Below are 27,487 nucleotides of genomic sequence, written 5' to 3'. Positions count from 1 at the left end.
TATATGTATATATATATATATGTATATATATATATATATATATATATATATATATATATATATATATATATATATATATATATATATATATATATATATATATATATATATATATATATATATATATATATCATATGTATATATATTATATATATATATATATATATATATATATATATATATATATATATATATATATATATATATATATATATATATATATATATATATATATATATATATATTCGGCCTATCAGAAAACCTTGTTCTGTAGTTTTCAAGTACCTATCTTCAAATGAGAAATCTGTTTTTTTTTTAAGATGGATGACGGATACGTATTGATTTTTTCTGGTTCTGGTTTTATCTTGATTAAGTTTACACTATCAAATTTGGCCTTTCAGTAAACCCGGTTCTGGAGCTTTCTAGTATCTATCTACAAAAATGAGGATTTTTTTTTCCAGAAGAATGATGACAGATGCGTGTTTATTTTTTGCGGTTTCGGCTTTTTCCCCGGGGGTGATCATATCAAACAAATAGTCCTAGAAAATTATAAATAGACCCAATCGAATGAAGATTGGAAGCTTCAGTACCCTTTTAAAGTAGCAAAAAAGTTTGTGTCGTGGCAAAATGCGTTGTTTCGCAATTTTGTCATAAAGAAAGATTTAAGGAAAAGGGTGCTTCTTGGGAGGGTGTAGAGAGAAAAGCATTGAATAGATTAGGAAGGAGGAGGGGCATGTGCATCTATGTTGGCTTCGGGCGACTTGGTGCTGTGGTGAGCAGTTAAAAGCAGTATTAGTATTTTGTTACAAAACAACAATTTCAGCCCAATTGGTGCAAACAAGCCATTGAATGATAATCTGAGGCGGTTGATCAATTAAAAAGTATCTAATTACACATTAGCCATTATAAATAGTCAGGGACCCAGCCAACGAAATTTTAACATCACAGGCTTCAACGAGCTAAAGAAGATTTGAGGAATTTATCAAGGACAGAATTGGTTGCTGAAAACGAATATAGGTGGGCGCAACGAAAATTTTGTGTGCAAAAGGAGATATCACCTAATTTGGATAATCAATGACCTCATCAGCTATAGTTTCTGTTTTTGGCCTAGATGAGAGGTTTGAACTCAGAATGTGATACAGAACAAGGTACCAAGAGAGAAAAAAAAAATGATGAGCATAATCAGATCTGGCTTTCTAATTGTATATTATTAAAACATACCTAAGTGGTGACACCAGAAACCAGCTTTCCTGTACTTGCATTACGGTTATGTTAAAAGGGGGATGAACATAGCAATTTAGGCTGTACAGGAAGGAGACAACACCTTAGCAACTCCATTCCGTTAGTGGTTTCAAAACAGAAGTCACTTGGAATAAATTAAAGTGCACAGCTATTGAATCCTAGCCTCTTCAGAAGTACGTCCAAAATAAAAAACAATTAGTTGAGAAATAGAGCTTTTGATGGAAAAAAAAGAGAAAGAAAAAGAATCTAAAGAAGAAGACCCACAAATTACGGATATGTTATACTTCTTCGGGCGAATTATCACACTTTCCGGCACAAGCACACGAAACATCACAAATTGAGGGAGGCATTTACAGTTTTTGGTACACTTTTTGCTACTTTCAAAAAAGAGTTGTGAATATCCCGACGGAAGCGAGGAAGTGATCGAAACAACAGGAACAACATCTTGTCCAGAAAATTGCCATCCATAACTCAAAGAGCTTGGCAGAGATGGTCTTGCAATCAATGAGGCATTCCAGATTGTAAGTTGATAGTAAGAACGCTTACTATCACGCTACTATCCACCAATTCTAGTAAGAACGCTTACTATCCTGCAACTCTGTAGGAGGCAACGCTTTCAGCTCCTTCTTACGAGGGTACAAGTGTACTCGTAAATCGCTGAGGGAAAACTGATTAGGATCCCTTCCATAAGCGCTGATTATCAGCTTTCTTGCAACAACTTCGAAGGAGAACATACTGGCTTCCGTGAAGGTTTCATCTCTCAACTTCTGTATTGCACACTGAATCTCCATGTACAGACCGCTATTTTTGGCGGACGCTAAGAATGTTTGTTTTCCTGGATCTGAAATTGCACTCTGTGAAAGATATTCTACCATACAAAATGCTCAAAAAGCTCCTAAGAATACCTAAGAATAAAAATATACCCAATATTTATGCTTTTTTCTTATTTCTGCTGATACGTTTTTGGCCATTGACGAAAGGAGTTTGAATGCACCACCAGATATTCGTTTTCAACGCTTTTGACCGTTGCTTTTCCTGAGGCGAAAATAATTTCAATGATTTAAAGAACATGAAAATTGGAACTTGGAATGTTACGACGTTAAAAAATTACTATCGTGCCGACATTTTGACTGACGAATTCAGAAGATTCGAACTGGATTTATTAAGAGTTTCAGAAACTCATATCCCAGGGATAGGAAGTATGAAATTAGGTGATATAGAATTTATTTACTCAGGCAGGAAAGATGGGGTACATAAACAGGGAGTAGGGCTCATGATGGATAAGGAAGCTGCTAAGTCTTGTTTAGGCTGGGAAGGTATTAATAATAGAATTCTAATTGCTCATTTTATGACTAAAAAGTTGAGGGTATCAGTTATGTGATTGGATAGCAACTAACGCCCCTCTCATGCCCACCATTTTCCCAAACACATCGAATTAAAATTTTGAGATATCCATTTTGTTCAACGTTGTTAAAAGTTCTGTAAATTTGTCTTTTAGGATGATAACCCCCTCAGAACCCTCAGTACAAGGGTTGCAAGTTATGCCCTGGAGCATATAAAGTTTTTATTGAAAGAGTTGTCGTAGAAACTTCAAAAGGGCTCATTCAATTGGAAATTGAAAGGGCTAGTGCCTTTTCTAATAGTTGAAAGTGATTGGATAGCGACTAACGCCGCTCTCACGCCCACCATTTTCCAAAACACATCCAATCAAAATTTTGAGATATCTATTTTGTTCAACGTAGTTGAACGTTCTGGAAATTAGGTCTTTTAGGAAGATTTCCCCGTCAGAGCCCTCAGTGCAAGGGTTGTAAGTTTTGCCCTGGGGGCATATAAGGTTTATATAGAAAGTTGTTGTATAAATCATAGGCAGCACGATCGCGCTGCCGAAGTAAAGAACGGGGACACTCGAGAACGAGACAAGAAACGGGGACTAAGTAAAGACGAGGACACTCCCCCACAACCCTCAGGGCAAGGGTTTTAAGTTATGTCCAGGGGGCATATAAGAACGATGTTGGCACAATGTATTATTTATTTATTTTTAGAGCAGGGCACTTCGTATCGAAAAAGTTGTCGTAGAAACTTCGAAAAGCGCTCATTCAATTGAAAATTGTTATGGCTTGTGTCCTTTTTAATTTTTGGAACTTATTGGAAGTCGATAAAAATCCATTCCACGCCCACCGTTACTTTAAATAATCTTAGCAAACTTTATAGATTGCCATTTTGTGCAGCGTATTTTATTTCTAGATAGATATTCTGTTTTTGAGGATAGTCCCCCACAGCCCTTAGGGCAAGGGTTGTAAGTTATACCCTGGGGCATATAAGGGTTTTCATAGAAGGCGTTGTCGTAGAAACTTTAAAAAAGGCTCATTCGATTGGAAATTAAAAGGGCTAGTGCCCTTTTTAATATTCGAAAGTGATTAGAGGGCAACTAACCCCCTCTCACGCCACCTTTTCCCCAAACACATCCAATCAAAATTTTGAGATAGCCATTTTATTCAACGTAGTTTTAAGTTCTGTAAATTAGGTCTTTGTGGATGACAAACCCCCCCCAACAGCCCTCAGGGCAGGGTTGTAAATTATGCCGTGGGGCGTATAAGGCTTTTATTGAAACCGTAGAAACTTCAAAAGAGCTCATTCAAATGAAAATTGAAAGGGCTAGTGCCTTTTATAATAGTTGAAAGTGATTGGAGAGCGACTAACGCCCCTCTCACGCCCACCATTTTGCCAAAAACATCCAATAAAAATTTTGAGATAGCAATTTTGTTCCACGCAGTTCAAAGTTCAGGAAATTATACCTTTAAGCAGGACACTCTCTCCACAGTCTTCAGGGCAAGGTTTATAAGTTATGCCCTGGGGGCATATAAGGTTTTTATTGAAATCTTTGGCGTAGAAACTTGAAAAAGGGCTCATTCGATTGGAAATTCAAAGGGCTAGTGCCCTTTTTAATAGTCGAAAGTGATTTGAGGGCAACTAACCCCCCTCTCAAGCCCATTTATTCTCCTAACACATCCAATCAATATTTTAGATAGCCATTTTATTCAACGTAGTTGAAAGTTTTACGGTATTTATTAAAAATACAAATGAATGCGCATTGTCAGTTTAATATACATATACTGATATTTAATAATCAGAATGTTAATATTATTTGATATATTAAAGTTATAAAAGTAAAAACATTTATTTTTTTTCAGTAAACTGCAAACTATGTTCTGGCCTTGGGAAAGCATAGGGGTTTTGAGCACAACTTACGTTAATTTCTGCTCGTTTTGAGTTTGACTCGGTTATTTATTGTAATTTCTGTTCGTTTTGGGTTTCATTTATTTATCGATGCTGATTTGCGGTAGTTTCACGCTTCGTAGATTATTTGATTTTATTTTTGTTCATTTTTTTTTTAAAAGGAGTTCTTTACTTTTCTTTGAAAAACTTATTTTCTAGAAAAAGTTTTTTTTAATTAATATAATATGATAATACTATTATATAACATTATTCCTAATGAAGGGAGATGGTAATATGATACTTTTAGACTGAGAGATTCCGTATAGACAAAGTTTTAAGAGAAGATTCTGTTGATAGAAGAGCTTTAGTAAAGGTTTTATCCTTGTATGAGTATTAATGTATCTATATATTAAAAATATACATGCACTTTCACAAGCCTGAGGCATGGATATGTGTTTAGTTTAACCGGTACATTGACTTGCCAGTGCCAGTCACCTATTACTACGAACGATACTTGCCTTAGCAGACGGGTTTTCTAATGTGACACCCATTTTTTGGAGGTCAAACAGAGAGAGAGCGGCGGTCACACTAACTGGATTAATAGTTTGATTCGGACATAAGGAGTAATTTTCATTGTAGTTCATATTAGTAAGAGAATTGAATTCAGAGAGAATAGTTTATTTGAGAGGTTATTAGTGGAGAAAAAATTGAGTGGTGCATTTACATTATTGGAGATTAATGATGGGAGCGACAGCAGCAACGATATACGAGTACCCAATGTGGCTGTGGAAATAACCGCTGGCTGTAGACTATGCCTTGAATGGGACATTATGTATACTAGATACGTGATATCATTAAGCAAGTTTAAGTAGGAGGAGCAACTATGTTTTGCTGGAAAAGTGAATATTCTCCATATAAACAAACTTCGGTCAGCATTAGATGTCCTAACGAAAAATATTGATGAGAACAAAGTGAATCAGTGAATATTCTTTTTGTAATCAAGTTCAATAAAACTGTTTCTAAATAAATGGTATTTTTTTCTTTCTATAGTAGACTAGCGTATATTTTCTAGAGTACAAAAAGAAATTCTGGTTAGTCTGAAGTTGGTTGTGAGAGAGTTAGGACTCTAAAAAATGGATAGATTCGAGAAAGAGCAAATCATGAGGAATCTAGTTCTTATAGAGAAACGTTTGATTCTAGATGATGATTTTCTAAAGTTGTCTATTCAAAGGAAGATATTTTCTCGGGGAATGCTTGTTGATATAATGAAAACTGATTCTCCATCGTTAGACTATTCTATGAAGCTTCTACGTCGTGGTCCAAATGCATTTACACAATTTATTGATATATTGATCACAACACGGTAAAATTATATTATGGATATTCTTTTAAACATTAGTTTTAAAATTTACGACTTTCCTGATGAGAAAGATGGTACTCAAGGATGAGTTACTCCTCTCTTTCTATCGCAGACAATTATTTCGTTTCCAGGGCAGTTTTATTGTGGTAGTTAGTTTCAGTGTCACCACATAACAAACTTTCCATACATATCAGTTTTGTATATGCACACTGGGAAGCTGGTCATCGTCATGTGGGAATTGCAGAATGATTGATAAGTATGATGAGAAGTGTACATTACGTAACCCGTATAAATTGCATAGAGTATATGCTGTACAAATTAAAGGTTATAACTCCTGTGTTGAAGAGGTGTGCGACTCTCATCCTAAAGGCCACCTATGCTCCAATTGTCATTATGATAAATGTAATCAGTGGGAGAGTACATATCCCGGTAGGATTGGAAAGAATCCTAACCACGATTTTAGTTTATTACTACGAGATTGGTATCGTCGTGGTTTTAGATTGTTCTGGGAGGAGGAACCGGGTCAACGATTCTGTTGGAACTGTTGGAACAACAAAAGAATATGGTTTCTACGTCATCGTTGTGAAGACACTGGGTGTTATGATTATAAGCCCATTGATTTTTATTTAGCTGTGACGGAATGTGATTCGACACTTGAGGACACTGTTTGTGAAATTGCTTCAAATAAGCAAATTGAAACATGTGAATTCTATAGAATGAATGAGAATAGTATCATTCACTATACAAAGAGACATGACAAGAGTGAAGTCACACTCTATTGTAGAAAATGTGACCCTGACATTGCAGTACAGCAGGATCAGTACACTGTGAATTCAGATAATCTACCTGCACTAGTTGTTGTCGACAAATACCTAGTAGTGGATGAAATCTAAAGAGTAGAAAAGTCGTTTTATCGTGTATATAAATTTTTTTTTATTAATAAACAATTTCACATACATCTTTAGAACATTTTATTCTTAGGGCACTAAAATCAATATTAAATACACTCGTAAGTATATTTTCCTCTAGAAAATCGTTCAATTGAGGTAATTCAACGTATATGTCGAGACACTGCTTTTAGGTGTAGCCACGACATCTGAACATGAAAAAGATTAGCACATGAAGGCCACATGTCTTAATCTTTAAATTCTGTAGTTTTTTTTGATTTTGATCAATCCTTTTTCCCCTGCTTTCAATAACGTTGGTGATGTATGGAGTGTAGAATTTACACGATAGGCCAAGAGGATAAAAAAAATCAATATTCTTCGCTGTTTGAAAGATGCATAGCCAATGACCGGTCTTCAAAGTCGATGGACTGCTTTTAAAAATGATAAGGGTATTGTTAACACTTGGAATTTTTTTAATAAAGTCTGAAGGTATGCAGTAGGAATTGTACGGGGACATGTGTGGATCCATACTAAATGCGTTGATTATTTGGTTTGTGTTCATGGTGCTAGGTCTAGTAGAACATTGCCGTCGGGGGTGATTTCCCAATAGGTTTCAAATTGACTCAGTGATATTAGCGTGATACTCTCGGTCAGAGTATTGGAAAATGTACACTCTAAACGTACATTCCCTGTTCGTACTATGCTCATATCCTGTGTGCCAGACAAATCCAAAACAATAACCCCATGATTTTTTGAAAACATTGAATCGGTTATTTCATTTTCAAATAGTTGAGAATCGTTATCCAGAGATCGTATGGTCAACTTGTTCAGAGTTCTTTAGGATTTTTTTGAAATTATAGAGTGCACAGTGGACTACTATTCACTTTGCAAAAAAGGCTAGATAGACCAAAAAAATTAAAATAATGGGGGAATTCAGTCCAGGATCCATCGGCACTGCCACTCTTCAAAAAAGCCAAAGCCAATTTTGATGGGATTCCTCCATTGATAAATGATGAATCGCTATAGATACGAGAGTCGGTGGCACTGTGACGTTGAGTGGTTATCGCATGGGGGACAAGAGGTTTAATGTTGTTGCCATTGGCTCTTAGCTTTTCCACTGCCAATGCAACAGAGCTCATAACTTGTTGTTTTCAGAAGTGAAGAATTGTCGATGTGATAATGACATTTAAATCGGGTGCTGCAGGAATTGTTTTTCTCAAAATCAAATTCGATGGGGCCAACTGTAGCTTTATATCAATCTTGATATTGGGGGGTAGCCATTGGGATATATTGAATATCTCATGATTTAATTTTCCAACTATCTGATACCCTTGAACCATCGCAGTAGCCTCATTTCCGACAGTACCACTTCCTGTCTGATATTCATAGCCCAATAACGGACCCTTAAATTCCTTGTTAGCCAATTACGGATTCAGCTTGACTTGCCTGCAGATTGTCTAGCTGGAAAAGTTAATGCGGTTGATTGCCAATGACCCAATAATAGATACAGTAATGTTCTTGAATATATTTTTCGTAGTATAGGCAATCAAAAGCATTCGTAGTTTTATTATCTGACTTTTTCTTCATCGCAACATTTAAATCAATAAATGTTGACAACATATAAAGGAAATAGTTTTCATTGTAAATTATTTGAAATTGTATATTTTACAAGAGGGGTTGTTGGGGTTGAAACTGTTCATAGTAGCCATACGTGACACTGACATCAACACTTTCAGAATTGAATAGATTCAATGAGGAGCTAATTGATGGATATGATTCCTTGTGGGGGAGATAAGTCATCTTAAGAAAAGAAATCCTTCTTTGATCTAACAATCTTTTTCTTCATCTTCTTCTGCTTATTGGTCTTCGTTGTTTTATTCCTCAAAGTCCTTGTTGATGTCTTTTGCTTCCTGCCTGGGTGGAGACTGATGAGTGAATGACGTGAAAGCATCCTTTTCAATCCCTCCCCATTTTGTCGAGATTTTAGTCGCTCACCAACGGCTCCTGCTGAAAATCTAATATTTTCCTTAACACTTTCCTTGAAATTCTTGCCCGGCCCCCAGTCCTGTAGTGTGGAGGCAGCAAAATTCGGTGCAGCAGGTACAACATATTTTCTGGCAAGTGGTAGTGCAGAACGAAATAACCCAGCAAAGCAGCTACCAAGACCATAGCCAGACATTGTAGTACGCCCCTTGTAGTAGTCCAATCCATTGCCTATTTGACGTGGACTCAAAGCACCAACATAGCAATCGATATTGTGACAGAAAAATAAAATTCTTCTATTGTTCATTTTAGGTGATTGTACTGTCGTTTACAATGGATTTAAAATGATAAATAATCACTGCTAACCCCTTTTTTATTGTTAGAGGATCACCCAATTCACTTCTTAGGGTTAACTGACAGAGTTCCAAATACGAAGTGTTTACAGGAACATACTGAAGATGCTTTATATTATAGTGATTAACAATTTTATAAGATGTTTTTCATTCATGAACAAGTAGGAGGGGGACATTGGTATTACCGACTTTCGATGTTTCCACAAAGGATGCATGAAGAAATATGCAAGAGTCCGAGGCAAAACCAGGTGGATAATCAGCAAAAATATCTTGATTCATCCCGTAAACGGTGTCAGTATTTTTCCCATTGATCATATTATGTTTAAAGCCAAGAACATCTATCAGATTATCATTGAGAATAATTATTTCAGTGTCAAGAGGTGAGGTAATGTAAATCCTATCATGTTCCAATGAATAATTAAAGTGGCATTTACCATTCCTATGAAATGAATTTTTTCTATTGATTGCACGACGCAAATCCTCCCTATTATAATATTCAATTTATTTCAATTTGGCATTGGGATATTCATCAAATTTAAGTGCTTCGACCCATTCATAGTCGACAGACTTAAATCGATTCATAGTCCAATCGAGTGTTATAACTTTTATATCATAAACACAATCCTTTCTTTGGATGTCATAGGTATTTTTGAGAATACAGTCGACAAGAGCCACTTCATATGCACCGTCAAATTTGATAGCAGGGGAGAGTTTTGTCCAAAAATCACTTGTCGTATTCAAGTCATTGTAGAGAGGATCGGAAACGTTGGACATGAATGTTACATAGAAATCATTGGGCATTGTCAATATCTTCAACACCGATCCAAGAAACAAAATCAGAGTTGTATCCTAGCCACCGAACAAGTAACTGTTTCTTACCCCTGCGAGTACGTGTCTTTAATATCTTTTCAATTTAATAGATTTCACTAGCATTTTTAACTTTTTGTAGTTCATAGTCATAAAACCCGCCGAAAATCTCTTCATCTTTGGTATCACGCAGGCGATAAGTTATGGGTTTAGTGTCTACAATGTTTTCCACTTTAAAAAGTTCTGTGGACCACAAGTAATTCCCCTTTTCAAAAACATTAGTTGTTCTATTAATTCGAACAGTATCACCAACATTGAATATATTTTTCATCTTCTTGACAGCCGATGATTCATTGGAATACTGTTTAAGAAAGGTTTCAATTGTATCATGATCAGAATGATGAACTTCCATTGGCGTAGAGTTGGACAACGATCGATGAGGTCGTTGGTTATAAATCAACATGATTTTATCTAGATCATGAATAAAAGTCGATGTATTTTTCAATGTACAATATCTTGATATTAAAAGTCAAATAGTTCTTATCAATCCTTCGGCTAATGCAGCCATTATAGGACTATGACCACGATGGAGCAGTGTACTTTATTTTTCTAGTACCTTTGTAACATGGGGATTAACAAATTCACTACCGCGATCCGTTTGAATTTTTTTATACGAATCCTTTTCGAGAATGCTTTCAATGGCCAGGGCAACTTCAACACCTCTCTTTGATCGCAATGGAATCGCATACGCAGAGCGACTAAAAACACTGATTGCGACTAGAATGTACTTTTACGGTGTATTCTGACGTCTTTGAATCTAATCTAGAGTTAAGATATCTGCTTGCGCTATATATAAAGGGTAAAAGACTTTAGTTTTTCGATATTGATTGGCGCGAAGTCTATGATTTCTATGCAGAGTGTAACTGGATTAATTTTGTATATAGTCTTGTGCACTTTTAGTGTGAACACCAGAGACCTTGGAATGAGCGGTGGGGGAACTTAAACTCCCCGCCTCACCAATATTTTCATAAACACCTTTCAGACCTTCAACCATTTTGAACGTAAACACACTGTGTAACGAACGCTACCCTTTTGTATACTGGCTGTTGCTGGTGGTGATGGCGATGGTGATATTGACTTGTTACATCTTCGCTTCTGTCTAGCTATCAGCGGTGTAATAGTATTTTCCAAAATAGATTTAAAATCTTCGTCTTAAAGTTCATATTTTAATGATCTCAGTTTTGTTGATGATGATGATGATGATGCATGTTCATTTAATTTTTTTAGAATTTGTCTATTGCCAATATGACTTTTGGGGAAGTTTATTGTATTTATAAAGTTTTATAGATTAGTGAAAAATGAAAAAAGTCCTTTGCGATTTGCAGCCATGTCATAGATTAAATCAAGTTGATTATAGATCTTGCCCTTTATTTTATTCCCTTCCTAATTATTTTCAATTTGAATGTGATCTTCACTCCTTACCGAGAGATAGGATTGGAATCGTGTTATTTGTTAACGATATGAGTGGGGCATTATATTTACAAATTTAAACAAAAATTAATACAATTAATACATCATTAATTTTTTTACAGAAGCAGAATGCTGAGGAGATGATTATTTTTTGGGATCAGTAGCAGCAGAAGCATTGGGCTTCGACCAATAGGACTTGTGTTTGTCCACTCGGCGAAGTGCATCGTGAAGTAAAAGCAGTTTTTATCATCCTCAGTATTCTTATTGTCAAAGAATTTACTCAGATTGTTCTCAAAGTGTTCGACGGGTGAGAGAGCGAGTTCTATTGGAGTCAATTTATAGGGTTTGCCATTCTCACTAGAGAAAAATATTTAAAAGTCCTGCAATTATTGGCAGTAAAAGTGTGAAAAAGCTACCGCCCGCCTGAAGAAGTCGTTTCCTTTTAAAATTCTTTCCTTTTCTTTTTAGAGGCCACTGTGCGTACAATGGATCGAAGTGGCTTTGGCTGTTGTTTAACTACTTCTGGCACTTGAACATTACCCTCAGTTACATTTAAAAAAAGTTCGGATACGAGATTAATGAAATCATTGTCAATACCGTGTTTGAGTATTGCTTTCCTAAGCGGAGGTCTTGAAGTGCTTAGAACTGAAAACAAATGTCTATTTTTATGTAGTTTCTTCAGTGTCATGATAGCAACTAATAGGTCTTTTTAGTGTTCACGGGGAGATATACTGTAATTTCATTGTCAAAAATTTCTTTGACTACACGCAGATCCTCGGGTGTATTTTGATTAACATGCAATAGGATGTAGCCGTAGGTTTTATTAGTTACCTGATTGTATGCTGAGAGCAGAACTTTTGGGGCGCCTGGATAGATTTGATTATTAAGAGCTATTCGTAGGCTAGAATTACGGAAAACGTTGTAGATGATATAGGAGGTGCAATTCAAAGCAAGCGTTTTCAAGAAATTGCTCTGATGAAAGAAATTGTGTAGAACCAGAGTGACGGAACTCTTTCCATAATGCCACTGAATAGTGAACAGTTGTAGCATGTCTTTGAAGCATTTTTCAATATATCCTGCACTTTCGTAAATAATAAGCGACGAGATTGGTTCAATAAGGTTGAAAACATCAAGTCCCTGTATGAATTGTATCTGCACCAACCCTATCATGGCAATTGCTTTTATTTTATCGTATGACTCCTGCCAAATACTGTAACAATAGTAGATTTTTTTCGGCTTTTCCACAAACATTTTATCGCAATTTTTAATTATTTTAGTTAAGAGTGTTGTTTTGCCCGACATTGACGATCCACACAGAAACGATCTGAATGGTGTTTTAAATTGATAGATGTTCCCTTCAACAGTTCACCTAGACAACTTACTGTAAACTATGACTGTCTAATGACTAAATAATTTTCCTATTACTACTCCGTTCAAGAATAATTAGAAGAGGAAGAAGAAGACGAATAAAGAATAATATTTTCTTTTATTATATACATAAAAAGGTAACAATACTTTTAAAAAAATACTACATTGAAAAAAGCACATTAAACATGAAAAAAAAATACACTTTTTTAATTTATTTATAATAAAACATACAACATTTACATAACCACTAGAAAAAAAAACACTTAAATAAATACACTTTTTTTTTTTTATTTAAAAAAAAAAATACAACATTTATTGTACTAATACACTTGAAATAATATCATAAACTTTTATTTACAACATTTTAAATTTTAGGGTCCCCCCTCCCCCCGGGGGTGGCCGCGGCGGCGGCCGAGGGCAAGCCGGGAAGCGCCGGACGCCGGGAGTGGGGGCCCGCTGCGGCGGGTCTGGGCCGGGGCTGGCATTAAATAGTGGAAATTGATCTGCCTTGCACACACACATTGAAAATTGATTGCGATTAAAAAAAAACAGAATATAAAAAAAAACCACGTAATTACCCAAAAAACCCTCCCACCCAATTTATACTTTTTTTTGTGAATTTAAGTTAATTTTTCTAGACCGAGTTGTTTTCTGTACTCTATAAATTAAACTCGGTCTGAAATTAAATAATGAACATGTGGTAGTACCATCACACCATCCTAAAGTACATATACTTTGTCCGATATGGCAGACATTGCGGTTTTCTCAACTCTCACAGTGTACTTTTTAAAGTGTAAAGACCAACTCGCATTTACTTTTGCTCTTTGTATTAGACTACGCTCCATAAAGTTTTCACACATATTCCTGTCAACACTAATTTTTACAGTGTGTGGGCAACCTATTGAACCCTGTTTTAATATTCTAGCTGTGCGTTTCCACACAGTATACCATCGGACCAGGAAACACACCACTGGATATTAGATCGCAACCCGTTTCAGATTTTAGAATTAGCTTATGATTCGGGGCATGGTATCTCACAGGCTTCAGATAGAGGGATTGGTCCAATTTGGTATAGTCTCTTTGGAAGCTAGTGTAGCTACCATATTCCGAGTCTATGAAAATAGTTTTAGCTTTGACTTTCAACAGGAGTAAATCAGTGTCCCCGTAATATACTTGAACTTGTCCCTCAATCGGCCACTGTACCTTGCATACATTATAATAAAATGACAACATGAGTTTCTTGGATATTTCAGTTATTGCACTTCCGCCTGCAATATTTTTATTTAATACAATGTTTCTTTTCTTGCGATGTAGGAGTACCATATTAGAGTCTATGATTGTGAACGATTTGAAGTTCGGATCTGCAATGATTCGAACACAGTCTTAAGGGTTGGTTATAATGTTATATCGACTTCTGTTTTGTACGCCTTTGCACATTATACCGAAATCTGAGTTTAAAATGAGTTTATAGACCTCTTTTTCAACCTTCATTTTCGCTTGTGTACGCTTACTGACAAAGGTGTCAATAAACTTTTTCATGTAGGGCATTTGATCAAATTGGAGGGCCCTATGAATCCTTGTGACCTTGAAGCCATTGGACACCATCCATTTCAATAGCATGTGATGTACAACGATATTCTGTTTCGGGTTGAGGTCGGCAATTAGTTTTTGTTTTGAAGGTACCCAGTGCATACTCCCGTCCTCTACTAAAGATAAATTGTAGGGGCTCAGAGAGTCCCTACCCACCGGTCTATTTATGCACGGAAAAACAAAGTCTTTTACCGAGTCATGGATTTCCATGGGTATTTCACCGTCAATTTCAAAAAACCATCCCTGTGCCCCATTCTCCTCAACACTGGCAGTGTCGGGGAAATTCGAAGCAGAGGGATTGTTAAGCCATTTATAATTGCCACACGGCAAACAGTAGTGAGACATTGCCGATGGGTAAAGAGAATTCATATCCAAAAAAACTGCGTTTGAGTTTTCATCTGTGCGCTGTCCACTCGGATCAGTTTTCATGTTGAAGTTTCTGTGGAAAATCCACCCATCCGTCGTTTATCTCTCTACAAACAGATGCTGATCCACATCGGTGATCAAACCAATTCCTTTTGTACTGCTTTTAAGTATCAAATTCATCACCAAATGAGGAGTGGAAAAATAATAACCTAAATCCAACCCAAATTCCCCATAGATTTTATCCGTATTTTTACACACAATAACCAGAAGAATGAGTACGTCACTGGCCAAGTAAAGTTTACAATAATCCCCCCCATTTTTACATCCGCCCTTTGCCCAAACCCTCTTAGCAAATTCGTAGTCGCTAGTGGTGCACTCACTCTCAGTAAGAGAATTGTAAAAACCTTCAATGGGCGGTAGTGACACCTCATCTAGCCTCGAGCCAGAGTTGTAATAATCATATGGATATATACCCTTACACGTTACTAAATCATACATTTCATAATCGGGGCCGCGCTGTTTGAGGAGGGGGGAGCCATCAAAATTTTCACTTTTCTGCACCAGAATCAATTGACTTAAAGTTTTGGGGAAGAAACTGAAAGAGTCTAAAAAACAGATTTTATTCAGGCACGTTTTACCCTTGTCAACTGTTAACCACATGAATTCTAGAAGCAGTAGCTTCTCCGATGATTTGGGTATGATATTATATGAAAAAGAACCATCTATCCATGCGTGATCTACAACTTCTCCCTTGGCAATGCAGCCCAACGCCGGAAGAACAAACCTTAAGTCTTAATTGGAATTGTGTATAAAAAAAGGTACGAAATATTGTTGTCTAACGTTTAAATTGCATGACTGGTTTACTACTCCTCTAAAGCTACTCCTCCCCGAAGTAATTTCCCGCCATAAATGATCATGGTTGATCATCTTCCTCCTCCCCCCATTCCCAATACAATCATCAAATTCCCTCTTGCAAACCCACCATCTTTTACTATTTTTAATGGCCACTATGTCATCTGGTGATAGGAGCATAGGATAGTTTGTATAACGAAGGCGTGAAATTGCAGCATTCGCTGTTTTGATTAGACTGACCAATGCCGAGCGCATGCAGTCTTCACCGTCACTCAACATCTCAACTACATCCAACACTTGCATGGTATTATTGGAATCTCGTTGCGCATGAGCGTAAGAGGCCTCTATGGCTTCATGTATTTTAACACGATTTGAATTTGACGGATCGCACACGTCTGACAGCTTAGTAGCCTCACAGTGCAAAATGATCTTATTGCTCTGCAGGAGCGTGTTTTGAAAATTTTTAAAACGTAAGATCACTCTATCTCCACCTGCCGTCTTCACAGCTTGGTATCCATGACGTTTACAGTGTTTCATGTGATGCTTTAACTTTAAAGCAGTCCAAAATCTGGAGACGCATATAGGACAGTAATAGTCTACACCACCACATTTTTTACCCTCACTTAGAACCCTACTAATATCCGTAATTTGATTGAAATGACCAATTGAATCGGAGTCTGTTGGTGGGGTGTATAGAAGCCACACCCAATATTCTACTGATTCAATTGAAGGAGCCCGAACTGGAAATAATACACCCTTCTTATCTGAATGCTGACACTCTTCATATTCTGGTTCATACTGTAACACAGTGACACCAATCTTTAAATGAGCATTAACCCGCTCAAAAATATCTATTCCTTTTAGTGTCATGGGAAATTGACCATTTAAATAATTAAAATTTACTTTGGGGAACTTTGAACCCTCCCTTCCATTAACTGCCATTTTATCCAACTTTTTCTTAGTGGCATCATTGCGCAGAGGTCTGTATGCTGCAATTAAAAATGAGTACTTGAAACACTGCAGCCTCGTATCGAAACAGATTCGTTGTATCCCCCTACACCCCTCTAAATCTGAGTGATATTTTAATTCAATTGCCCTCTCCCCATGCCCACCTCTTACAATAAAATCCTTTTTAAACCTACAAATGTTAACATTTAAACTTTTAATAAATAAAACCACAGATCCACTACCCCCCTCGTTTTAATTTTACCACTTACTTTGAATACTTTCACCCTAATTTAAAAAAACCTACCCATAATTCGATAAATGCGGGTGAATTGCCAACATCTCTGTGTGTAAGTATTTCGAATACATCTCACCCGCACCTTCATTTAAAAAAAATATTTTTAGTGCTATTGATGCTTTTAAACTGACCCCCACTCCCCAACACCCTCATTTGTTGTTCAAGAATGGCTCGAATCTTATCATTATATGAATGTGTAATGGCCGAGGGATCTGTTATTATATCCCCCGACACTTGAGAGTTGAAGGGGTCACTGAATTTGGCGCTGTAGACCAATGTGTGGTGCAAGGCAGAGTTGGACAGAAAAAAATCTGGAAGAGAGGATACTGTTGCTGTTGTTGTTATATTACTACTACTAGTACTACCGCTATCATTAAATCGAATGGTGGAGGGTGAAAGGGAATTTTCAATAACACCATCACTTCCAGTCTGTTCAATAACATTGGGTGAAGATGGCATGAGGCAGTTCTATATTACATATTCCAAAGTGTTTGGGGACAATTGGTCGAGCCAGCCTGTATTGTCCTGTGATGGAATTTTGTTATGAGGACCCAGTTCAGATGCACTAGTAACATCACCTAAATGCTCACGCATAAAACTATCTGCCCACCCCAGATCCTCAAGCATGTCAATATCACAGGTTAAGTCGTCTAGGCTAGCCATTTCCCCAAAAACATCATTGAGGAAACCCCTATGCCACTCCATATTCTCTAGAACTAGTGTAGCTTCATCACTGAACTCCCTTGGTGGTGAAAAAATTGGTCCTGTGAATTCACTTGTTTCATCACTCAATGGTGGCGGTGGTGCTATATCACTAATCTGTAGAAAAAAAGTTTTATTTTTTATGTAAAATAACCAATATTTTTATAAAGTTAATAAACTATGTCAATTTTTCGTAGTCATTGTCCCACCACCACCACCTGAACAATTAAAAGAAGAAGAAAAAAAAAGTTACATTGCCATATCTCATAATGACAACTGAACATGTTAAAAAAATATATATTGTTTTAGTCAGGAAAATGAAGGCTTATTCTTATAGGACATGTCAGAACAAGATAATGATATATAAAACTAATGGTTTTATTCCGCAAAGATTTAGAATAAAAACGCAAAATGTGGGTCCGATTCTATTGCTTGTCCTACCTCAATATAACTCTCAATAAAATTCAAGAAACGTTCAACTGATGCAGTATGCTATATGAACCCTTGCTCTTCAGCTTTGGTTAATGGACAAGAAGCCCATACATCGATTGGTGGTGTTGGAGTAACTTTCTTGACAATCCGAATTTTCCTATGTCTTTTGGCAACGGATTTGTTTGAACTTGTGGACGTAGTTGACCTGGGCTAAATAGATCATTTTGAGAGAGAATAACTTTTTTTCTCCATCCATATCAACAATTAAATTTCAATTAAAATTCCGGATGGTCCTTTTTAGAGCCCCCTGGGATGAGTCTTGGCAATCAGGAGCTTCCTTCGGTTTAGGAGGATCGAATTCCTATCGAGTTGAGATATCGGACTTCACAACACCGTTTAAACAGAATAGCGTCAAATTCTGTTTCGAAAACACCTTTTAAAATGCTCCTAACTGTTTCCTCGAAATAATTGCTTGAAATGAGCATAAATGGGTTCGCCCAAATAATGTTTCTTGACATCACTGTGATGACATAATGGGATGTTATTAAAAAACCTTTTTCCTCTGTTCTTATATCTTATCAGAGATAGACATCTTGTTATTTAATGAAACCCCACTTTGAAAGTTGCACTTAAAATTCATATTATACCTGTTGGGCAGATTAAAATTAAGGTGTACTGAGGGGAGATTTTGATTAGCGACGGATGTGTGCAAAAGCTTAGTGCAGAAACATATACCAGTTTAAGAATGGTTCTCAACTGTGAAATAGTGAATTGTTTATTTTTATATAGTTAGTTTTTTTAAAGGAATATTTGATTATTGCGTTAGAAAAACATCTTGGTTAGAAGAGAAGTTAGAGGTAAGGTCTTTTAGAAATGCATGATAAGCTATTTCAATGTTATAAGCATTCCTTTATATATTGCTAATTTGGTTAATGAAAGAAAATGAAATAGGATTATTATAGAATAGTTTAGAAACAAATTTAAGTTTTACTCATCAAAAGTTATGCGCTTGAGAAAATTTACCTTATTTTTGAAAATAGGGGAAAAAAAAAAAAATTATATATATACTGGGCTTCTACACCTGAAGTCCCTGGCAAAACATGAAGGGGGTCAACCTCACGATCTTGAGTAGGCTGGCCTGAGGCATTATGAGAAGCAGCCCATTCTCTTTTCAATTTCCTTCCAGCTTGCGTAGAGCTAACACCGGCGTGAGAGGGCCCTGGCACTAAAAGTTGTGTGGTCGTTGGCTGGTCCAGGTCGTGTGTAATTCTACCACCAAATTTGGTGATAGGTGGTTCTGTGGCCTTGCAACATTACATCTTCATTCCATCTCTCTTTAATGCCCAAAAGGATTTGATTGGACTAATAATCTTCCTAAAAAAAGAAGGCAAAATTTGACATGAAAAAAAATCCCCTTTTTCCATTTTGTTGGATAAATGATTAATATGTCAAATTTTGACCTCCTCCTACTGCTTGTAAGTATAGCCGCGACATCGGAACCCAAATATAGTAGGGGTCATATCATTTGCTGTGTTAGCTTAGGGACATTTCCCACTATAAATGCACTTAGGAAGGTCAAGGCTTGGTTAAAAAAATGGAATTGTCAGTGAAAAACTCACAAATATAGCTCTTAATATGGCTTTTCAGTGTGTTTCCCCAACAAAAATATGCAAATATGATAAAAACAGGCGAAATTCCCTTTTAAAAACAACATAAAACTTTAAACAGGGCTAAAGAGAACCTTAATATTGATAAAAAAAAAATCCTTAGTAAACACATATACGAGATTTAATGTCCTCGGTAAAAGCCTGTACAACATTTAATTTCCTTAGTAAATAAGTGACATTAACGAAAATGAGGGCACATCAATGGAACACATCAAAGTGCCACAATGTCACCCGTGTGTTACCACCCCCTCAAAAGATAGGGGGGTGGAATGAGTTACTCAGAATCATGAAGGCACTATTTTTTCACTGAAAATAAAAAAAAAAGATATTTTTCAAGGAAATCCCAAAAGAATTATTATTAAAATCATTAGGGGGAGGGATAGGAGAATCAGCGCCTCATTCATCATTTAGCACTAGAAAGTCGTTCAGACGCGGATTGTCAACATAAATGTTGAGAAACTGCTTGTAAGTATAGCCGCGACATTAGAATTAGACAAAACCCGTTTATAGCAAGAGCCTGTGAAATTGGACTTTCAAAACTGTCACTCTCTTTGTAACATGCAAGCTTTTCATTCAAACCGGAAAATTACAACATGTTTGGAAAAAGCTTGTTTCTGAATGATAAAGAACTGTCTTTCAAAACAATTAAAACTTGTAAACATAGCTGTGGAGGAGAGATTTTATTTACATAATAGAAAAAAGCGTGCTTCGCCGTTTCTATCGAATATACTCATCATATTATTAAGATTTTGTTTTTTTGGTGGGGGGGGGGCTAAGTCCCCCCTTAAATTTTAATTTACTTGTAAAACTTTTTTTTTTTTTTTTTTTTTTTTTGGGAAATAAAAGAATGAAAAGTGTCCTCACATTGAAAATTGACGAATCCCTTCTTTTCAAAGTTAATAATATGTAGTGTACTATAACCAATGTGTTAAAACATAATGAAAATTGGAATGCAGTGTACGAACATTTATAGGGTTTTTTGCTTGAGTACATTATAGCTTGCCAAGTTTTTTAAAAAACCGACTAATCAAGTCATCATATGGACTAACCGCCAGCTCTCCCTAACCGACTGACAGACAAAAAAATGTGTGTCACATTAAAAAACCCATCTGCTAAGGCAAGTATCGTTCGTAGTAATAGGTGACTGACCCGTGGTAAGCCAATGTACCGGTTAAACTGCACGCATATCCATACCTCAGGCTTGTGAAAGTGCATGTATATTTTTAATATATAGATACATTACTACTTGTATGGTATACCAGGCAAATACATTAATGTGATTAGTGCTATGTACGAGAATAACACTGCTGCTGTGAAAATAGGATATAAGGTTAGTAGCCGGTTTCGTAATAACTCAAAATTTTACCTGGGTCGCGGTTTATCCCCCTTTATACGAATCATTCTGATGGACTTTGTCTTAATCATCCCAGAAAATGCAATGGAAGATCAACGAATCCAATGGGGAGAAGAAAGTTTCCCAAAATTAGATTATGCTGCGGGTTTAAGCGTCCTAGATGAAAGTGTGAGCAAAAAGAATGATCTCTTAGAAGGTTTGCGACTTCAGGGTGCTAGAATAGGTTTAAAAATTAATGTTAAGAAGACTAAGTCACTAAGGCTAGGAATAAGTGAAGATGAAAAGGTGAAGTTGGGTAATGAAGATATTGATCAGGTGGAAAGCTTCACTTATCTTGGTAGTATTATTAGTAAAGATGGTGGAAGCAGTGAAGATGTCGAAAGTAGAATAGCAAACGCTCAGAGTGGTTTTTCACGGTTGAAAAAAAATTTGGAAGAGTAGGAAGATAAGTCTGCGAACCAAGATTAGAATATTAGAATCTACAGTGATGACAGTGGTCAAGTATGGGTCTGAAGCATGGGCGCTCCGAAAAGTTGATGAAGATTTGCTAGATGTTTTCCAGAGAAATTGCTTAAGGATTGTTCTGGGTACCCGGCTGACTGAGCGTATTTCAAACAATATGCTATACGAAAAATGTGGTTCATAATCGCTCTCTAGAGCTATAATGAAAGAAAGGTTGAGATGGCTAGGGCACGTTGTGCGGATGAAGGATGACAGATTGCCGAAGATTGTTCTTATCAGCTAACTGTCTAGTTTTAAACGGAAAGGATATCGTCCATGTCTCGGTAGGTAGGATGGCATAAAGGAAAAGTAAAAGGAAATGGGAACTTCATGGGAGGGTGTAAAAAGGGGGTTTTGAATAGATTGGGATGGAGGAGGAGCGTGCGTAGCTGTCTTGGCCTCAGGCGGCTTGGTGCTGTGGTGAGTTTTTAGTAGTAGTAGTAGTAGTAGTAGAAGATTCTATATTCAAGCCTTTTTTACCTCTTTGAAGCCTTGTAACTATTTTCTAGTGATCTTTCTTTATCGTTGGTCATTGACTAAAAGGAGGGTTAATCTTAAAGCTGCTCATTATTGATATTAGCACATGCAAAAACGGCATAAGCAAAACGTTCCCCAAAAAGAGGGTGTGATCTTGATGGAAATCGTGGGATGAAATTCAACATAATAAAAAAAACTTTTTCTACAAAATAAGTTCTTCAAAGAAAAGTAAAGAACTCCATTAAACAAAAAATAAGCAAAAATAAAATCAATTAATCTACGAAGCGTGAAACTACCGCAAATCAGCATCGATAAATAAATGAAACCCAAAACGAACAGAAAAAACAATAAATAACCGAGTCAAACTCAAAACGGGCAGAAATTAACGTAAGTTGTGCTCAAAACCCCTATGCTTTCCCAAGGCCAGAACATAGTTTGCAGTTTACTGAAAAAAAATAAATGTTTTTACTTTTATAACTTTAATATATCAAATAATATTAACTTTCTGATTATTAAATATCAGTATATGTATATTAAATTGACAATGCGCATTCATTTGTATTTTTAATAAATACCGTAAAACTTTCAACTAGGTTGAATAAAATGGCTATCTAAAATATTGATTGGATGTGTTTGGAGAAAAGATGGGCTTGAAAGGGGGGTTAGTTGCCCTCAAATCGCTTTTATCTATTAAAATGGGCACTAGCCCTTTGCATTTCCAAGTGAATGGACTATTTTCGAGGTTTTAGCAAGAAAGATTTCAATGTGATCCATAGATTCCCGCAAGCTAAGCATTACAACCCTTGCCCTGAAGACTGTGGGGGGGATTGGCCGGCTCAATGGTATAATTTCTAAGATTTTAAACTGTGTATAACAAAATGGCTATTTCAAAATCTTTATTTGGATATGTTTGGAAAAATGGTGGGCGTGAGAGGGGCGTTAGTCGCTCTCCAATCACTTTCAACTATTAAAAAGGCACTAGCCCTTTCAATTTCCAATAGAATGAGCCCTTTTGAAGTTTCTACTCTTTCAATAAAAACCTTATACGCCCCCAGGGCATAACTTACAACCCTTGCCCTGAGGGCTGTGGGGGGATTGGTCATCCTCAAAGACCTAATTTCCAGATTTTAAAACTACGTTTTACGTTGAATATATTTGCTATCTCAAAGGTTTAATTAGATGTGTTTTGGGAAAAGGTGGGTTCGTGAGAGGCGGGTTACCTGTCCTCTAATCACTTTCGAATATTAAAAAGGGCACTAGCCCTTTGCATTTCCAATCGAATGAGCCTTTTTTAAAGTTTCTACGACAACACCTTCTATGAAAAACCTTATATGCCCCCAGTTTATAACTTACAACCCTTGCCCTAAGGGCTGTGGGGGACTGTCCTCAAGAACATAATTTCTATCTGGAAATCAACCACGCCGAACAAAATGGCTATCTCAAAATTTTTATTGGATTTTTTTAGGAAAATGGTGGACTTGCAAGGGATATTAGTCACCTTCAGATCACTTTCGACTATTAAAAACGGCACAAGCCATTCCAATTTCAAATTAAATGAGCTCTATTCGACGTTTATATGACAACTTCTTCAATACGAAGTACCCTGCTCTAAAGGAAAAAATTAATAAATAATACATTGTGCCAACATCGTTCTTATATGCCCCCTGGGCATAACTTAAAACCCTTGCCCAGAGGGTAGTGTGGGAGTGTCCTCTTTACTTAGTCCCCGTTTTTTGTCTCGTTCTCGAGTGTCCCCGTTCTTTACTTAGGCAGCGCAATCACGCTTCCTATGATTTATACAACAAATTTCTATAAAAACATTATATGCCTCCAGGGCATACCTTACAACCCTTGCACTGAGGGATCCGAGGGGGTTATCTTCCTAAAAGACCTAATTTCCAGAACCTTCAGCTACGTTAAACAAAAGAGATATCTCAAAATTTTGATTGGATGTGTTTTGGAAAATGGTGGGCGTAAGAGCGGTGTTAGTCGCTATCCAATCACTTTCAACTATTAAAAAAGGCACTAGCCCTTTCAATTTCCAATTGAATGAGCTCTTTTGACGTTTCTACGACAACGCTTTCAATAAAAACTTTATGTGCCCCAGGGCATAACTTAAAACCCTTGCACTGAGGGCTCTGAGGGGGCTATCACCCTAAAAGACAAAATTTCCAGAACTTTCAACTACGTTGAACAAAATGGATATCTCAAAATTTTAATTCGATGCGTTTGGGAAAATGGTGGGCATGAGAGGGGCGTTAGTCGCTATCCAATCACATAACTGATACCCTGAACTTTTTAGTCATAAAATGAGCAATTAGTATCCTATTATTAATACCTTCCCAGCCTAAACAAGACTTAGCAGCTTCCTTATTTATCATGAGCCCTACTCCCTGTCTATGTACCCCATCTTTCCTACCGGAGTAAACTCAGGCAGGAAAGCCTGATCCCACCAACGGAAAGCTTGTACCCCATCTTGTACCCCAGCAGGAAAGCTTGTACCCCATCAATCACTTTCAACTATTAAAAAAGGCACTAGCCCTTTCAATTTCCAATTGAATGAGCCCTTATAAAGTTTCTACGACAACGCTTTCAATAAAAACTTTATATGCCCCCAGGGTATAACTTACAACCCTCTCCCCGAGGGCTTTGGAGAGAGGGGTTGTCATCCTTAAAGACCTAAGTTCCAGAACTTTCAACTACGTTGAATAAAATGGCTATCTAAAAATTTTGATTGGATGTGTTTGGGGGAATGGTGGGAGGGGGGGGGGGCTAGTTGCCCTCCAATAACTTTCGACTATTAAAAAGTTCACGAGCCATATCAATTTCCAACCGAATGAGCCCTTTTTGAAGTATCTACGACAACACTTTAAATAAAAACCTTATATGCCCCGAGGGCAATTTAAAGACCTTGCCCTAAGGGTTGTGGGGGAATGTCCTCCTCAAAAACATATTTTCTATTAGGAAATGAACTACGCTGAACAAAATGGCTATCTAAAAATTTTGATTGGATGTGTTTGGGGGAATGATGGGCGTGGGTGGGGGGGGGGCTAGTTGCCCATCAATCACTTTCGACTATTAAAAAGGTTACTAGCAAAAAAAAGGAAAAAACTCACCTCTAAATGCGAAAATAATTCTTTATTTTTGATAATTATACTCTGTTTCGGAAAGTAAATAGCCTACATCAAAAAGATACTTTTTCTCGAAAGATTACTGCACAAAAGCTACCCATTGATTTGAAGAGTCGTCTTTGAGGGGGTAGTACCCTCCTTGCATTTAGGACGATCTTTGGTAGTATGATACTATAAATGAACAGAAATTAAATATTTTTTTTCAAATGAAATTAAAGAGCGACATTAACTTAAAACGAGTAGAAATTATCCTGTACACGAGGGAAGAAGCCCTCACGTCAAATCTTTACTCTTTTCGCTAAAGTTAGACTTTAGTCCTAATATTTCAAAAACGTTTCCTCAAAACAAGGGCGGTTGAATCTGTTTGATAATTATCTTTAAAGTACTGTAAAACTTTAGCGTAAAGAGCAGGGGGTAGCCTGTTTGGTTTAATTTTTAATTTCTCTTCTTAAGTTTTTTTAGATTTTTTTTTATTTAATAGATATGCAGAGCCAAATGCCACGCATTTCCAGTTTACAAAACTGTTTTGCCAAGTTTTCACAAAAGTATTTTTGGCCTAATTTCAAAGGCTTTGCCATGAAAAATATACTACCACAGTTCGGAATCGACTTACGGAACTAACTTTTTATAAGGACAGGAAGATCAGAAAATTGAATTAATTTCCTAGTTTGCTATTATACCTAGTTTACTAGTTTAGTCCTTAAACCTCACGCTAGAGTCCTTAAACCAAGTCCTTAAACCAAACTCTTTTTTACCTACATACAGCTGAATCTCCCGAAAAGAAGCATAGTTTTTTTGTATGTAGCTTATGAGAGAATTTTGACAAGTTTCAAATTTAGCAGACAATAGGCACAAGGGCGAGGGACAAGGGTGAACAGTAAACCCTAAAAAACTCATCGTATCCATAGGAAATCCTCAAAAACGTCTGTAAGGTTAGATTCTAACCCCCCTCCCTAGCATAAGACCTTAGATACATGGGCGCCCATATGGAGGGGGGGGGGAGCCCCCCCCCCCTGGCTGAATGATGCTGCCTTATTTTTATATTTTTGTTCCGAGATTTCTATTATATAGCATTAAAAGTGCCAATTACATGAGGTTTACCCCCCCCCCGGGAATTAAGCGTATGGGCGCCCATGCTTAGATACGCTCATGGTCAAGAACCATATTTTCGACAAGTTAGCACTTTATAGGAAACAATTTCCAATAATATGGAACGCCATGTTATTTTGCACCAAAAGTCATATTACCCTTTGCTATAAATTAAGAAGTTTGCAAGGCAAAAAAAAACTTTCTTGAGAATGGAACTACAAGAATCATAAATTCTTCAGTCTTAATCCTCTTTAAAAGACAATTTCTTTTTTTCTAATAAAAAAAAATCTTCTATAGTTACAAAAATTTTCCCAAGAGTTGGATTTTAATTTTAATTTTAACTCGCTTCTGCAAAGAAAATATTCGAAAAATAAAATTTTTCTGAAGACATCACAAATTAATATTGAATGTAACGACCTCCTTTGAGTCCGACTGCCTCTTCCTCTAAGTGGAGTAAACTGTTGAACTACATTATCTTAATTAAAAAAGGACTAAAAAGTTATTTAGTCTTTAAAAAAAAACTTCTTATTGTCCTAAATAAACCACCCTTGTGTGTCAGGTGTCGTTCTTAAAGAATTGAGACGAAAAGTCAAACTTTATAGTAAAGAGCGAGGTATTAAAAAGGGGGCAAACCTCCTCTTACACGTAGTAATTTCTGTTCATTTTAAGTTTCAATGTTGCTCCTTACTTTCAGTGGAAAACACTTGTTTTTTTATTTCTGATCGCTTTTTAAATAATGGCGGGAAAACCGGCTCCCCCTCCATGGAAAGACCCTCTAGACAATTCAGTTGCGGTGAAAATTTCCCAATAACAAATACTATGGCCTACGTAATCAGTAGGCAAATTTCGTAACTTAACGAGCTTTCCCCAGGGGCTGTGGGGGTCATGTTATGTCTAAAGATATATATATATTGGGCCTTTCAACTATGCTTAATGGCTGTCTCAAAATTTTGATCGAATGTCTTTGGGGAAAAAAGGAGCGTGGGAGGGGGGCTAGATGCCCTCTAAACTTTTTGGTCATTTTAAAAGGACACAGGAACTTTTAATTTCAGTTCGATAGAGTTCTTCTCAGATATTCTAAGACCATTGGTTTGATACAATCACCATTTGGGAAAGCAAAAAAATAATAATAATAATAAAAATAAAGCAATAGACAAGCATCCGTGATCTTTCTTTTGGCAAAAAATCAATGCAAAATTCCACATTTTTGAAGATGGGGCTTGAAACCACTATAGTAGGGTTCTCTGATGCACTGATTCTGGAGGTGTGATTTTCCTGAAAATTCGTTGACTTATAGGGCATGTTTCCCCCGTTCATTTGAAAGTCAGGCAAATTTTCACAGGTTCATAGCCTTTGATGGGTAAAACTAAACTTAATGAATTTTATATGCTTGAAAT

The 27,487-nt window shown here is 36.6% G+C and overlaps 1 protein-coding gene across 1 annotated transcript in view; it reads left to right on the top strand.

Moving 5' to 3' along the window:
* The window catches only part of LOC148951029 (uncharacterized), a 61,119-nt gene that overhangs the window by 18,943 nt on the left and 14,689 nt on the right, over positions 1-27,487 (top strand). The window lies entirely within an intron of this gene.

The sequence above is a fragment of the Artemia sp. Qi Xiang Cuo genome, chromosome 6, assembly GCF_049724085.1.
Source record: "Artemia sp. Qi Xiang Cuo chromosome 6, ASM4972408v1, whole genome shotgun sequence".
NCBI lineage: Eukaryota > Metazoa > Arthropoda > Branchiopoda > Anostraca > Artemiidae > Artemia > Artemia sp. Qi Xiang Cuo.
This window is presented reverse-complemented; position numbering and strand designations above follow the sequence as displayed.